Source organism: Canis lupus, chromosome 19 (genome assembly GCF_048164855.1).
Source record: "Canis lupus baileyi chromosome 19, mCanLup2.hap1, whole genome shotgun sequence".
NCBI lineage: Eukaryota > Metazoa > Chordata > Mammalia > Carnivora > Canidae > Canis > Canis lupus.
In genome coordinates this window covers 449,781-463,250 of record NC_132856.1, presented here as the reverse complement: position 1 = coordinate 463,250, position 13,470 = coordinate 449,781, and positions in this window count along the sequence as shown.

The following is a 13,470-nucleotide window of genomic DNA, read 5'->3' as shown; positions in this document are numbered from 1 at the left end:
AGGCCATAAGCTCAATTCTCAGAAGTGGGTATGCATGGGAGGCAGATGTCTGCTACCCACTCGGACATGCGAGTGGGAACCTAGCTACACTCTGATGAAGAAGGACTTTGGAAATCGCTGTATTCAACTCAGATACACGTGGGTTCAGGCACAACGATTCCACATGCTTTTCTCACAACCTTTCCCTGCCACTAACATGAGGACGTTAGCAGCTCCTTCTACAGTCAAGCAGGATGCGGGAGGGTTGTGCCCTGTCCTTAGCTCTCACAGGGAAGCATGCCTTGAAGCCAGCTGTCAACTAGCTGCATTCTTATGGCAGGGTGAAGGTAGCAGTATTCTGAGACAGGAGGTTCCCAGATTACCACTCTACTGCACCTGGAGATACCCTCCAGGTCTGCATTGTTAACTTGCGTCTCAGAGGCCTCTGGCAAACGTCTCTGGTGAAGACGTGCGAAACTCACTCTGCAGGCAGTGTGGAACTGTGAGGGACTGTGGGTGAGCTCAACTCTCAGAAGTAAGATGTTTTTGGACAAGGCGTTCAACTACCTACTCACGTATGGAACTTAGTATGTAGCACCAGTCTAACCCAGGAATTACTAGGAAATCGCTTGATTGATCTTGGAGGCACTCGTCTTGTGTGCCGGGAGATTCCAGTTACCTCTCCCAACACTTGCGTCAAGCAGCGAGCCTAGGCCTTTTGGAAGCGAAAGGTAGCTGCAGGCAGGAGGTAGGGTTACAGGCCATAAGCTCAACTCTCAGAAGTGGGTATGCATGGGAGGGAGATGTATGCTACCCACTCGGACATGCGAGTGGGAACCTAGCTACACTCTGATGAAGAAGGACTTTGGAAATCGCTGTATTCAACTCAGATACACGTGGGTTCAGGCACAACGATTCCACATGCTTTTCTCACAACCTTTCCCTGCCACTAACATGAGGACGTTAGCAGCTCCTTCTACTGTCAAGCAGGATGCGGGAGGGTTGTGCCCTGTCCTTAGCTCTCACAGGGAAGCATGCCTTGAAGCCAGCTGTCAACTAGCTGCATTCTTATGGCAGGGTGAAGGTAGCAGTATTCTGAGACAGGAGGTTCCCAGATTACCACTCTACTGCACCTGGAGATACCCTCCAGGTCTGCATTGTTAACTTGCGTCTCAGAGGCCTCTGGCAAAAGTCTCTGGTGAAGACGTGGGAAACTCACTCTGCAGGCAGTGTGGAACTGTGAGGGACTGAGGGTGAGCTCAACTCTCAGAAGTAAGATGTTTTTGGACAAGGCGTTCAACTACCTACTCACGTATGGAACTTAGTATGTAGCACCAGTCTACCCCAGGAATTACTAGGAAATCGCTTGATTGAGCTTGGAGGCACTCGTCTTGTGTGCCGGGAGATTCCAGTTACCTCTCCCAACACTTGCGTCAAGCAGCGAGCCTAGGCCTTTTGGAAGCGAAACGTAGCGGCAGGCAGGATGTAGGGTTACAGGCCATGAGCTCAACTCTCAGAAGTGTGTATGCATGGGAGGCAAATGTCTGCTACCCACTCGGACATGGGAGTTGGAACCTAGCTACACTCCTATTGAAGAAGGATGTTGGAAATCGCTGTATTCAACTCAGATACACGGGAGTTCAGGCCCAATGCTTACACATGCTTTTCCCACAACCAATCCCAGCCACTAACATAAGGAGGTTAGCAGGTACGTCTACAGTCAGGCAGGATGCGGGAGGCTTCTGCCCTGTCCTCAGCTCTCACAGGGAAGCATGCCTAGAAGCCAGCTCTCAACTAGCTGCATTCTTATGACAGTGTGAAGGTAGCAGTATTCTGAGTAAGGAGGTTCCCAGATTACCACTCTACTGCACCTGGAGATACCGTCCAGGTCTGCATTGTTCACTTGCGTCTCAGAGGCCTCTGGCAAAAGTCTCTGGTGAAGACGTGGGAAACTCACTCTGCAGGCAGTGTGGAACTGTGAGGGAATGAGGGTGAGCTCAACTCTCAGAAGTAAGATGATTTTGGACAAGGCGTTCAGCTACCTTCTCACATAAGGAACTTAGTATGTAGCACAGGTCTACCCCAGGAATTACTGGGAAATCGCTGGATTCAGCTTGGAGGCACTAGTCTTGTGTGCCGGGAGATTCCAGTTACCTCTCCCAACACTTCGGTGAAGCAGCGAGCCTAGGCCTTTTGGAAGCGAAAGGTAGCTGCAGGCTGGAGGTAGGGTTACAGGCCAAAAGCTCAATTCTCAGAAGTGGGTATGCATGGGAGGCAGATGTCTGCTACCCACTCGGACATGCGAGTGGGAACCTAGCTACACTCTGATGAAGAAGGACTTTGGAAATCGCTGTATTCAACTCAGATACACGTGGGTTCAGGCACAACGATTCCACATGCTTTTCTCACAACCTTTCCCTGCCACTAACATGAGGACGTTAGCAGCTCCTTCTACTGTCAAGCAGGATGCGGGAGGGTTGTGCCCTGTCCTTAGCTCTCACAGGGAAGCATGCCTTGAAGCCAGCTGTCAACTAGCTGCATTCTTATGGCAGGGTGAAGGTAGCAGTATTCTGAGACAGGAGGTTCCCAGATTACCACTCTACTGCACCTGGAGATACCCTCCAGGTCTGCATTGTTAACTTGCGTCTCAGAGGCCTCTGGCAAACGTCTCTGGTGAAGACGTGCGAAACTCACTCTGCAGGCAGTGTGGAACTGTGAGGGACTGTGGGTGAGCTCAACTCTCAGAAGTAAGATGTTTTTGGACAAGGCGTTCAGCTACCTACTCACGTATGGAACTTAGTATGTCGCACCAGTCTACCCAGGAATTACTGGGAAATCGCTTGATTGATCTTGGAGGCACTCGTCTTGTGTGCCGGGAGATTCCAGTTACCTCTCCCAACACTTGCGTCAAGCAGCGAGCCTAGGCCTTTTGGAAGCGAAAGGTAGCTGCAGGCAGGAGGTAGGGTTACAGGCCATAAGCTCAACTCTCAGAAGTGGGTATGCATGGGAGGGAGATGTATGCTACCCACTCGGACATGCGAGTGGGAACCTAGCTACACTCTGATGAAGAAGGACTTTGGAAATCGCTGTATTCAACTCAGATACACGTGGGTTCAGGCACAACGATTCCACATGCTTTTCTCACAACCTTTCCCTGCCACTAACATGAGGACGTTAGCAGCTCCTTCTACAGTCAAGCAGGATGCGGGAGGGTTGTGCCCTGTCCTTAGCTCTCACAGGGAAGCATGCCTTGAAGCCAGCTGTCAACTAGCTGCATTCTTATGGCAGGGTGAAGGTAGCAGTATTCTGAGACAGGAGGTTCCCAGATTACCACTCTACTGCACCTGGAGATACCCTCCAGGTCTGCATTGTTAACTTGCGTCTCAGAGGCCTCTGGCAAAAGTCTCTGGTGAAGACGTGGGAAACTCACTCTGCAGGCAGTGTGGAACTGTGAGGGACAGAGGGTGGGCTCAACTCTCAGAAGTAAGATGTTTTTGGACAAGGCGTTCAACTATCTACTCACGTATGGAACTTAGTATGTAGCACCAGTCTACCCCAGGAATTACTAGGAAATCGCTTGATTGAGCTTGGAGGCACTCGTCTTGTGTGCCGGGAGATTCCAGTTACCTCTCCCAACACTTGCGTCAAGCAGCGAGCCTAGGCCTTTTGGAAGCGAAAGGTAGCGGCAGGCAGGATGTAGGGTTACAGGCCATGAGCTCAACTCTCAGAAGTGTGTATGCATGGGAGGCAAATGTCTGCTACCCACTCGGACATGGGAGTTGGAACCTAGCTACACTCCTATTGAAGAAGGATGTTGGAAATCGCTGTATTCAACTCAGATACACGGGAGTTCAGGCCCAATGCTTACACATGCTTTTCCCACAACCAATCCCAGCCACTAACATAAGGAGGTTAGCAGGTACGTCTACAGTCAGGCAGGATGCGGGAGGCTTCTGCCCTGTCCTCAGCTCTCACAGGGAAGCATGCCTAGAAGCCAGCTCTCAACTAGCTGCATTCTTATGACAGTGTGAAGGTAGCAGTATTCTGAGTAAGGAGGTTCCCAGATTACCACTCTACTGCACCTGGAGATACCGTCCAGGTCTGCATTGTTAACTTGCGTCTCAGAGGCCTCTGGCAAAAGTCTCTGGTGAAGACGTGGGAAACTCACTCTGCAGGCAGTGTGGAACTGTGAGGGACTGAGGGTGAGCTCAACTCTCAGAAGTAAGATGATTTTGGACAAGGCGTTCAGCTACCTTCTCACATATGGAACTTAGTATGTAGCACAGGTCTACCCCAGGAATTACTGGGAAATCGCTGGATTGAGCTTGGAGGCACTAGTCTTGTGTGCCGGGAGATTCCAGTTACCTCTCCCAACACTTCGGTGAAGCAGCGAGCCTAGGCCTTTTGGAAGCGAAAGGTAGCTGCAGGCTGGAGGTAGGGTTACAGGCCAAAAGCTCAATTCTCAGAAGTGGGTATGCATGGGAGGCAGATGTCTGCTACCCACTCGGACATGCGAGTGGGAACCTAGCTACACTCTGATGAAGAAGGACTTTGGAAATCGCTGTATTCAACTCAGATACACGTGGGTTCAGGCACAACGATTCCACATGCTTTTCTCACAACCTTTCCCTGCCACTAACATGAGGACGTTAGCAGCTCCTTCTACAGTCAAGCAGGATGCGGGAGGGTTGTGCCCTGTCCTTAGCTCTCACAGGGAAGCATGCCTTGAAGCCAGCTGTCAACTAGCTGCATTCTTATGGCAGGGTGAAGGTAGCAGTATTCTGAGACAGGAGGTTCCCAGATTACCACTCTACTGCACCTGGAGATACCCTCCAGGTCTGCATTGTTAACTTGCGTCTCAGAGGCCTCTGGCAAACGTCTCTGGTGAAGACGTGCGAAACTCACTCTGCAGGCAGTGTGGAACTGTGAGGGACTGTGGGTGAGCTCAACTCTCAGAAGTAAGATGTTTTTGGACAAGGCGTTCAACTACCTACTCACGTATGGAACTTAGTATGTAGCACCAGTCTACCCAGGAATTACTGGGAAATCGCTTGATTGATCTTGGAGGCACTCGTCTTGTGTGCCGGGAGATTCCAGTTACCTCTCCCAACACATGCGTCAAGCAGCGAACCTAGGCCTTTTGGAAGCGAAAGGTAGCTGCAGGCAAGAGGTAGGGTTACAGGCCATAAGCTCAACTCTCAGAAGTGGGTATGCATGGGAGGCAGATGTATGCTACCCACTCGGACATGCGAGTGGGAACCTAGCTACACTCTGATGAAGAAGGTCTTTGGAAATCGCTGTATTCAACTCAGATACACGTGGGTTCAGGCACAACGATTCCACATGCTTTTCTCACAACCTTTCCCTGCCACTAACATGAGGACGTTAGCAGCTCCTTCTACTGTCAAGCAGGATGCGGGAGGGTTGTGCCCTGTCCTTAGCTCTCACAGGGAAGCATGCCTTGAAGCCAGCTGTCAACTAGCTGCATTCTTATGGCAGGGTGAAGGTAGCAGTATTCTGAGACAGGAGGTTCCCAGATTACCACTCTACTGCACCTGGAGATACCCTCCAGGTCTGCATTGTTAACTTGCGTCTCAGAGGCCTCTGGCAAAAGTCTCTGGTGAAGACGTGGGAAACTCACTCTGCAGGCAGTGTGGAACTGTGAGGGACTGAGGGTGAGCTCAACTCTCAGAAGTAAGATGTTTTTGGACAAGGCGTTCAACTACCTACTCACGTATGGAACTTAGTATGTAGCACCAGTCTACCCCAGGAATTACTAGGAAATCGCTTGATTGAGCTTGGAGGCACTCGTCTTGTGTGCCGGGAGATTCCAGTTACCTCTCCCAACACTTGCGTCAAGCAGCGAGCCTAGGCCTTTTGGAAGCGAAAGGTAGCGGCAGGCAGGATGTAGGGTTACAGGCCATGAGCTCAACTCTCAGAAGTGTGTATGCATGGGAGGCAAATGTCTGCTACCCACTCGGACATGGGAGTTGGAACCTAGCTACACTCCTATTGAAGAAGGATGTTGGAAATCGCTGTATTCAACTCAGATACACGGGAGTTCAGGCCCAATGCTTACACATGCTTTTCCCACAACCAATCCCAGCCACTAACATAAGGAGGTTAGCAGGTACGTCTACAGTCAGGCAGGATGCGGGAGGCTTCTGCCCTGTCCTCAGCTCTCACAGGGAAGCATGCCTAGAAGCCAGCTCTCAACTAGCTGCATTCTTATGACAGTGTGAAGGTAGCAGTATTCTGAGTAAGGAGGTTCCCAGATTACCACTCTACTGCACCTGGAGATACCGTCCAGGTCTGCATTGTTAACTTGCGTCTCAGAGGCCTCTGGCAAAAGTCTCTGGTGAAGACGTGGGAAACTCACTCTGCAGGCAGTGTGGAACTGTGAGGGAATGAGGGTGAGCTCAACTCTCAGAAGTAAGATGATTTTGGACAAGGCGTTCAGCTACCTTCTCACATATGGAACTTAGTATGTAGCACAGGTCTACCCCAGGAATTACTGGGAAATCGCTGGATTGAGCTTGGAGGCACTAGTCTTGTGTGCCGGCAGATTCCAGTTACCTCTCCCAACACTTCGGTGAAGCAGCGAGCCTAGGCCTTTTGGAAGCGAAAGGTAGCTGCAGGCTGGAGGTAGGGTTACAGGCCATAAGCTCAATTCTCAGAAGTGGGTATGCATGGGAGGCAGATGTCTGCTACCCACTCGGACATGCGAGTGGGAACCTAGCTACACTCTGATGAAGAAGGACTTTGGAAATCGCTGTATTCAACTCAGATACACGTGGGTTCAGGCACAACGATTCCACATGCTTTTCTCACAACCTTTCCCTGCCACTAACATGAGGACGTTAGCAGCTCCTTCTACAGTCAAGCAGGATGCGGGAGGGTTGTGCCCTGTCCTTAGCTCTCACAGGGAAGCATGCCTTGAAGCCAGCTGTCAACTAGCTGCATTCTTAAGGCAGGGTGAAGGTAGCAGTATTCTGAGACAGGAGGTTCCCAGATTACCACTCTACTGCACCTGGAGATACCCTCCAGGTCTGCATTGTTAACTTGCGTCTCAGAGGCCTCTGGCAAACGTCTCTGGTGAAGACGTGCGAAACTCACTCTGCAGGCAGTGTGGAACTGTGAGGGACTGTGGGTGAGCTCAACTCTCAGAAGTAAGATGTTTTTGGACAAGGCGTTCAACTACCTACTCACGTATGGAACTTAGTATGTAGCACCAGTCTACCCCAGGAATTACTAGGAAATCGCTTGATTGAGCTTGGAGGCACTCGTCTTGTGTGCCGGGAGATTCCAGTTACCTCTCCCAACACTTGCGTCAAGCAGCGAGCCTAGGCCTTTTGGAAGCGAAAGGTAGCTGCAGGCAGGAGGTAGGGTTACAGGCCATAAGCTCAACTCTCAGAAGTGGGTATGCATGGGAGGGAGATGTATGCTACCCACTCGGACATGCGAGTGGGAACCTAGCTACACTCTGATGAAGAAGGACTTTGGAAATCGCTGTATTCAACTCAGATACACGTGGGTTCAGGCACAACGATTCCACATGCTTTTCTCACAACCTTTCCCTGCCACTAACATGAGGACGTTAGCAGCTCCTTCTACTGTCAAGCAGGATGCGGGAGGGTTGTGCCCTGTCCTTAGCTCTCACAGGGAAGCATGCCTTGAAGCCAGCTGTCAACTAGCTGCATTCTTATGGCAGGGTGAAGGTAGCAGTATTCTGAGACAGGAGGTTCCCAGATTACCACTCTACTGCACCTGGAGATACCCTCCAGGTCTGCATTGTTAACTTGCGTCTCAGAGGCCTCTGGCAAAAGTCTCTGGTGAAGACGTGGGAAACTCACTCTGCAGGCAGTGTGGAACTGTGAGGGACTGAGGGTGAGCTCAACTCTCAGAAGTAAGATGTTTTTGGACAAGGCGTTCAACTACCTACTCACGTATGGAACTTAGTATGTAGCACCAGTCTACCCCAGGAATTACTAGGAAATCGCTTGATTGAGCTTGGAGGCACTCGTCTTGTGTGCCGGGAGATTCCAGTTACCTCTCCCAACACTTGCGTCAAGCAGCGAGCCTAGGCCTTTTGGAAGCGAAACGTATCGGCAGGCAGGATGTAGGGTTACAGGCCATGAGCTCAACTCTCAGAAGTGTGTATGCATGGGAGGCAAATGTCTGCTACCCACTCGGACATGGGAGTTGGAACCTAGCTACACTCCTATTGAAGAAGGATGTTGGAAATCGCTGTATTCAACTCAGATACACGGGAGTTCAGGCCCAATGCTTACACATGCTTTTCCCACAACCAATCCCAGCCACTAACATAAGGAGGTTAGCAGGTACGTCTACAGTCAGGCAGGATGCGGGAGGCTTCTGCCCTGTCCTCAGCTCTCACAGGGAAGCATGCCTAGAAGCCAGCTCTCAACTAGCTGCATTCTTATGACAGTGTGAAGGTAGCAGTATTCTGAGTAAGGAGGTTCCCAGATTACCACTCTACTGCACCTGGAGATACCGTCCAGGTCTGCATTGTTAACTTGCGTCTCAGAGGCCTCTGGCAAAAGTCTCTGGTGAAGACGTGGGAAACTCACTCTGCAGGCAGTGTGGAACTGTGAGGGAATGAGGGTGAGCTCAACTCTCAGAAGTAAGATGATTTTGGACAAGGCGTTCAGCTACCTTCTCACATATGGAACTTAGTATGTAGCACAGGTCTACCCCAGGAATTACTGGGAAATCGCTGGATTGAGCTTGGAGGCACTAGTCTTGTGTGCCGGCAGATTCCAGTTACCTCTCCCAACACTTCGGTGAAGCAGCGAACCTAGGCCTTTTGGAAGCGAAAGGTAGCTGCAGGCTGGAGGTAGGGTTACAGGCCATAAGCTCAATTCTCAGAAGTGGGTATGCATGGGAGGCAGATGTCTGCTACCCACTCGGACATGCGAGTGGGAACCTAGCTACACTCTGATGAAGAAGGACTTTGGAAATCGCTGTATTCAACTCAGATACACGTGGGTTCAGGCACAACGATTCCACATGCTTTTCTCACAACCTTTCCCTGCCACTAACATGAGGACGTTAGCAGCTCCTTCTACAGTCAAGCAGGATGCGGGAGGGTTGTGCCCTGTCCTTAGCTCTCACAGGGAAGCATGCCTTGAAGCCAGCTGTCAACTAGCTGCATTCTTAAGGCAGGGTGAAGGTAGCAGTATTCTGAGACAGGAGGTTCCCAGATTACCACTCTACTGCACCTGGAGATACCCTCCAGGTCTGCATTGTTAACTTGCGTGTCAGAGGCCTCTGGCAAACGTCTCTGGTGAAGACGTGCGAAACTCACTCTGCAGGCAGTGTGGAACTGTGAGGGACTGTGGGTGAGCTCAACTCTCAGAAGTAAGATGTTTTTGGACAAGGCGTTCAACTACCTACTCACGTATGGAACTTAGTATGTAGCACCAGTCTACCCAGGAATTACTAGGAAATCGCTTGATTGAGCTTGGAGGCACTCGTCTTGTGTGCCGGGAGATTCCAGTTACCTCTCCCAACACTTGCGTCAAGCAGTGAGCCTAGGCCTTTTGGAAGCGAAAGGTAGCTGCAGGCAGGAGGTAGGGTTACAGGCCATAAGCTCAACTCTCAGAAGTGGGTATGCATGGGAGGGAGATGTATGCTACCCACTCGGACATGCGAGTGGGAACCTAGCTACACTCTGATGAAGAAGGACTTTGGAAATCGCTGTATTCAACTCAGATACACGTGGGTTCAGGCACAACGATTCCACATGCTTTTCTCACAACCTTTCCCTGCCACTAACATGAGGACGTTAGCAGCTCCTTCTACTGTCAAGCAGGATGCGGGAGGGTTGTGCCCTGTCCTTAGCTCTCACAGGGAAGCATGCCTTGAAGCCAGCTGTCAACTAGCTGCATTCTTATGGCAGGGTGAAGGTAGCAGTATTCTGAGACAGGAGGTTCCCAGATTACCACTCTACTGCACCTGGAGATACCCTCCAGGTCTGCATTGTTAACTTGCGTCTCAGAGGCCTCTGGCAAACGTCTCTGGTGAAGACGTGCGAAACTCACTCTGCAGGCAGTGTGGAACTGTGAGGGACTGTGGGTGAGCTCAACTCTCAGAAGTAAGATGTTTTTGGACAAGGCGTTCAACTACCTACTCACGTATGGAACTTAGTATGTAGCACCAGTCTACCCAGGAATTACTAGGAAATCGCTTGATTGAGCTTGGAGGCACTCGTCTTGTGTGCCGGGAGATTCCAGTTACCTCTCCCAACACTTGCGTCAAGCAGTGAGCCTAGGCCTTTTGGAAGCGAAAGGTAGCTGCAGGCAGGAGGTAGGGTTACAGGCCATAAGCTCAACTCTCAGAAGTGGGTATGCATGGGAGGGAGATGTATGCTACCCACTCGGACATGCGAGTGGGAACCTAGCTACACTCTGATGAAGAAGGACTTTGGAAATCGCTGTATTCAACTCAGATACACGTGGGTTCAGGCACAACGATTCCACATGCTTTTCTCACAACCTTTCCCTGCCACTAACATGAGGACGTTAGCAGCTCCTTCTACTGTCAAGCAGGATGCGGGAGGGTTGTGCCCTGTCCTTAGCTCTCACAGGGAAGCATGCCTTGAAGCCAGCTGTCAACTAGCTGCATTCTTATGGCAGGGTGAAGGTAGCAGTATTCTGAGACAGGAGGTTCCCAGATTACCACTCTACTGCACCTGGAGATACCCTCCAGGTCTGCATTGTTAACTTGCGTCTCAGAGGCCTCTGGCAAACGTCTCTGGTGAAGACGTGCGAAACTCACTCTGCAGGCAGTGTGGAACTGTGAGGGACTGTGGGTGAGCTCAACTCTCAGAAGTAAGATGTTTTTGGACAAGGCGTTCAACTACCTACTCACGTATGGAACTTAGTATGTAGCACCAGTCTACCCCAGGAATTACTAGGAAATCGCTTGATTGAGCTTGGAGGCACTCGTCTTGTGTGCCGGGAGATTCCAGTTACCTCTCCCAACACTTGCGTCAAGCAGCGAGCCTAGGCCTTTTGGAAGCGAAAGGTAGCTGCAGGCAGGAGGTAGGGTTACAGGCCATAAGCTCAACTCTCAGAAGTGGGTATGCATGGGAGGGAGATGTATGCTACCCACTCGGACATGCGAGTGGGAACCTAGCTACACTCTGATGAAGAAGGACTTTGGAAATCGCTGTATTCAACTCAGATACACGTGGGTTCAGGCACAACGATTCCACATGCTTTTCTCACAACCTTTCCCTGCCACTAACATGAGGACGTTAGCAGCTCCTTCTACTGTCAAGCAGGATGCGGGAGGGTTGTGCCCTGTCCTTAGCTCTCACAGGGAAGCATGCCTTGAAGCCAGCTGTCAACTAGCTGCATTCTTATGGCAGGGTGAAGGTAGCAGTATTCTGAGACAGGAGGTTCCCAGATTACCACTCTACTGCACCTGGAGATACCCTCCAGGTCTGCATTGTTAACTTGCGTCTCAGAGGCCTCTGGCAAAAGTCTCTGGTGAAGACGTGGGAAACTCACTCTGCAGGCAGTGTGGAACTGTGAGGGACTGAGGGTGAGCTCAACTCTCAGAAGTAAGATGTTTTTGGACAAGGCGTTCAACTACCTACTCACGTATGGAACTTAGTATGTAGCACCAGTCTACCCCAGGAATTACTAGGAAATCGCTTGATTGAGCTTGGAGGCACTCGTCTTGTGTGCCGGGAGATTCCAGTTACCTCTCCCAACACTTGCGTCAAGCAGCGAGCCTAGGCCTTTTGGAAGCGAAAGGTAGCGGCAGGCAGGATGTAGGGTTACAGGCCATGAGCTCAACTCTCAGAAGTGTGTATGCATGGGAGGCAAATGTCTGCTACCCACTCGGACATGGGAGTTGGAACCTAGCTACACTCCTATTGAAGAAGGATGTTGGAAATCGCTGTATTCAACTCAGATACACGGGAGTTCAGGCCCAATGCTTACACATGCTTTTCCCACAACCAATCCCAGCCACTAACATAAGGAGGTTAGCAGGTACGTCTACAGTCAGGCAGGATGCGGGAGGCTTCTGCCCTGTCCTCAGCTCTCACAGGGAAGCATGCCTAGAAGCCAGCTCTCAACTAGCTGCATTCTTATGACAGTGTGAAGGTAGCAGTATTCTGAGTAAGGAGGTTCCCAGATTACCACTCTACTGCACCTGGAGATACCGTCCAGGTCTGCATTGTTAACTTGCGTCTCAGAGGCCTCTGGCAAAAGTCTCTGGTGAAGACGTGGGAAACTCACTCTGCAGGCAGTGTGGAACTGTGAGGGAATGAGGGTGAGCTCAACTCTCAGAAGTAAGATGATTTTGGACAAGGCGTTCAGCTACCTTCTCACATATGGAACTTAGTATGTAGCACAGGTCTACCCCAGGAATTACTGGGAAATCGCTGGATTGAGCTTGGAGGCACTAGTCTTGTGTGCCGGCAGATTCCAGTTACCTCTCCCAACACTTCGGTGAAGCAGCGAGCCTAGGCCTTTTGGAAGCGAAAGGTAGCTGCAGGCTGGAGGTAGGGTTACAGGCCATAAGCTCAATTCTCAGAAGTGGGTATGCATGGGAGGCAGATGTCTGCTACCCACTCGGACATGCGAGTGGGAACCTAGCTACACTCTGATGAAGAAGGACTTTGGAAATCGCTGTATTCAACTCAGATACACGTGGGTTCAGGCACAACGATTCCACATGCTTTTCTCACAACCTTTCCCTGCCACTAACATGAGGACGTTAGCAGCTCCTTCTACAGTCAAGCAGGATGCGGGAGGGTTGTGCCCTGTCCTTAGCTCTCACAGGGAAGCATGCCTTGAAGCCAGCTGTCAACTAGCTGCATTCTTAAGGCAGGGTGAAGGTAGCAGTATTCTGAGACAGGAGGTTCCCAGATTACCACTCTACTGCACCTGGAGATACCCTCCAGGTCTGCATTGTTAACTTGCGTCTCAGAGGCCTCTGGCAAACGTCTCTGGTGAAGACGTGCGAAACTCACTCTGCAGGCAGTGTGGAACTGTGAGGGACTGTGGGTCAGCTCAACTCTCAGAAGTAAGATGTTTTTGGACAAGGCGTTCAACTACCTACTCACGTATGGAACTTAGTATGTAGCACCAGTCTAACCCAGGAATTACTAGGAAATCGCTTGATTGATCTTGGAGGCACTCGTCTTGTGTGCCGGGAGATTCCAGTTACCTCTTCCAACACTTGCGTCAAGCAGCGAGCCTAGGCCTTTTGGAAGCGAAAGGTAGCTGCAGGCAGGAGGTAGGGTTACAGGCCATAAGCTCAACTCTCAGAAGTGGGTATGCATGGGAGGGAGATGTATGCTACCCACTCGGACATGCGAGTGGGAACCTAGCTACACTCTGATGAAGAAGGACTTTGGAAATCGCTGTATTCAACTCAGATACACGTGGGTTCAGGCACAACGATTCCACATGCTTTTCTCACAACCTTTCCCTGCCACTAACATGAGGA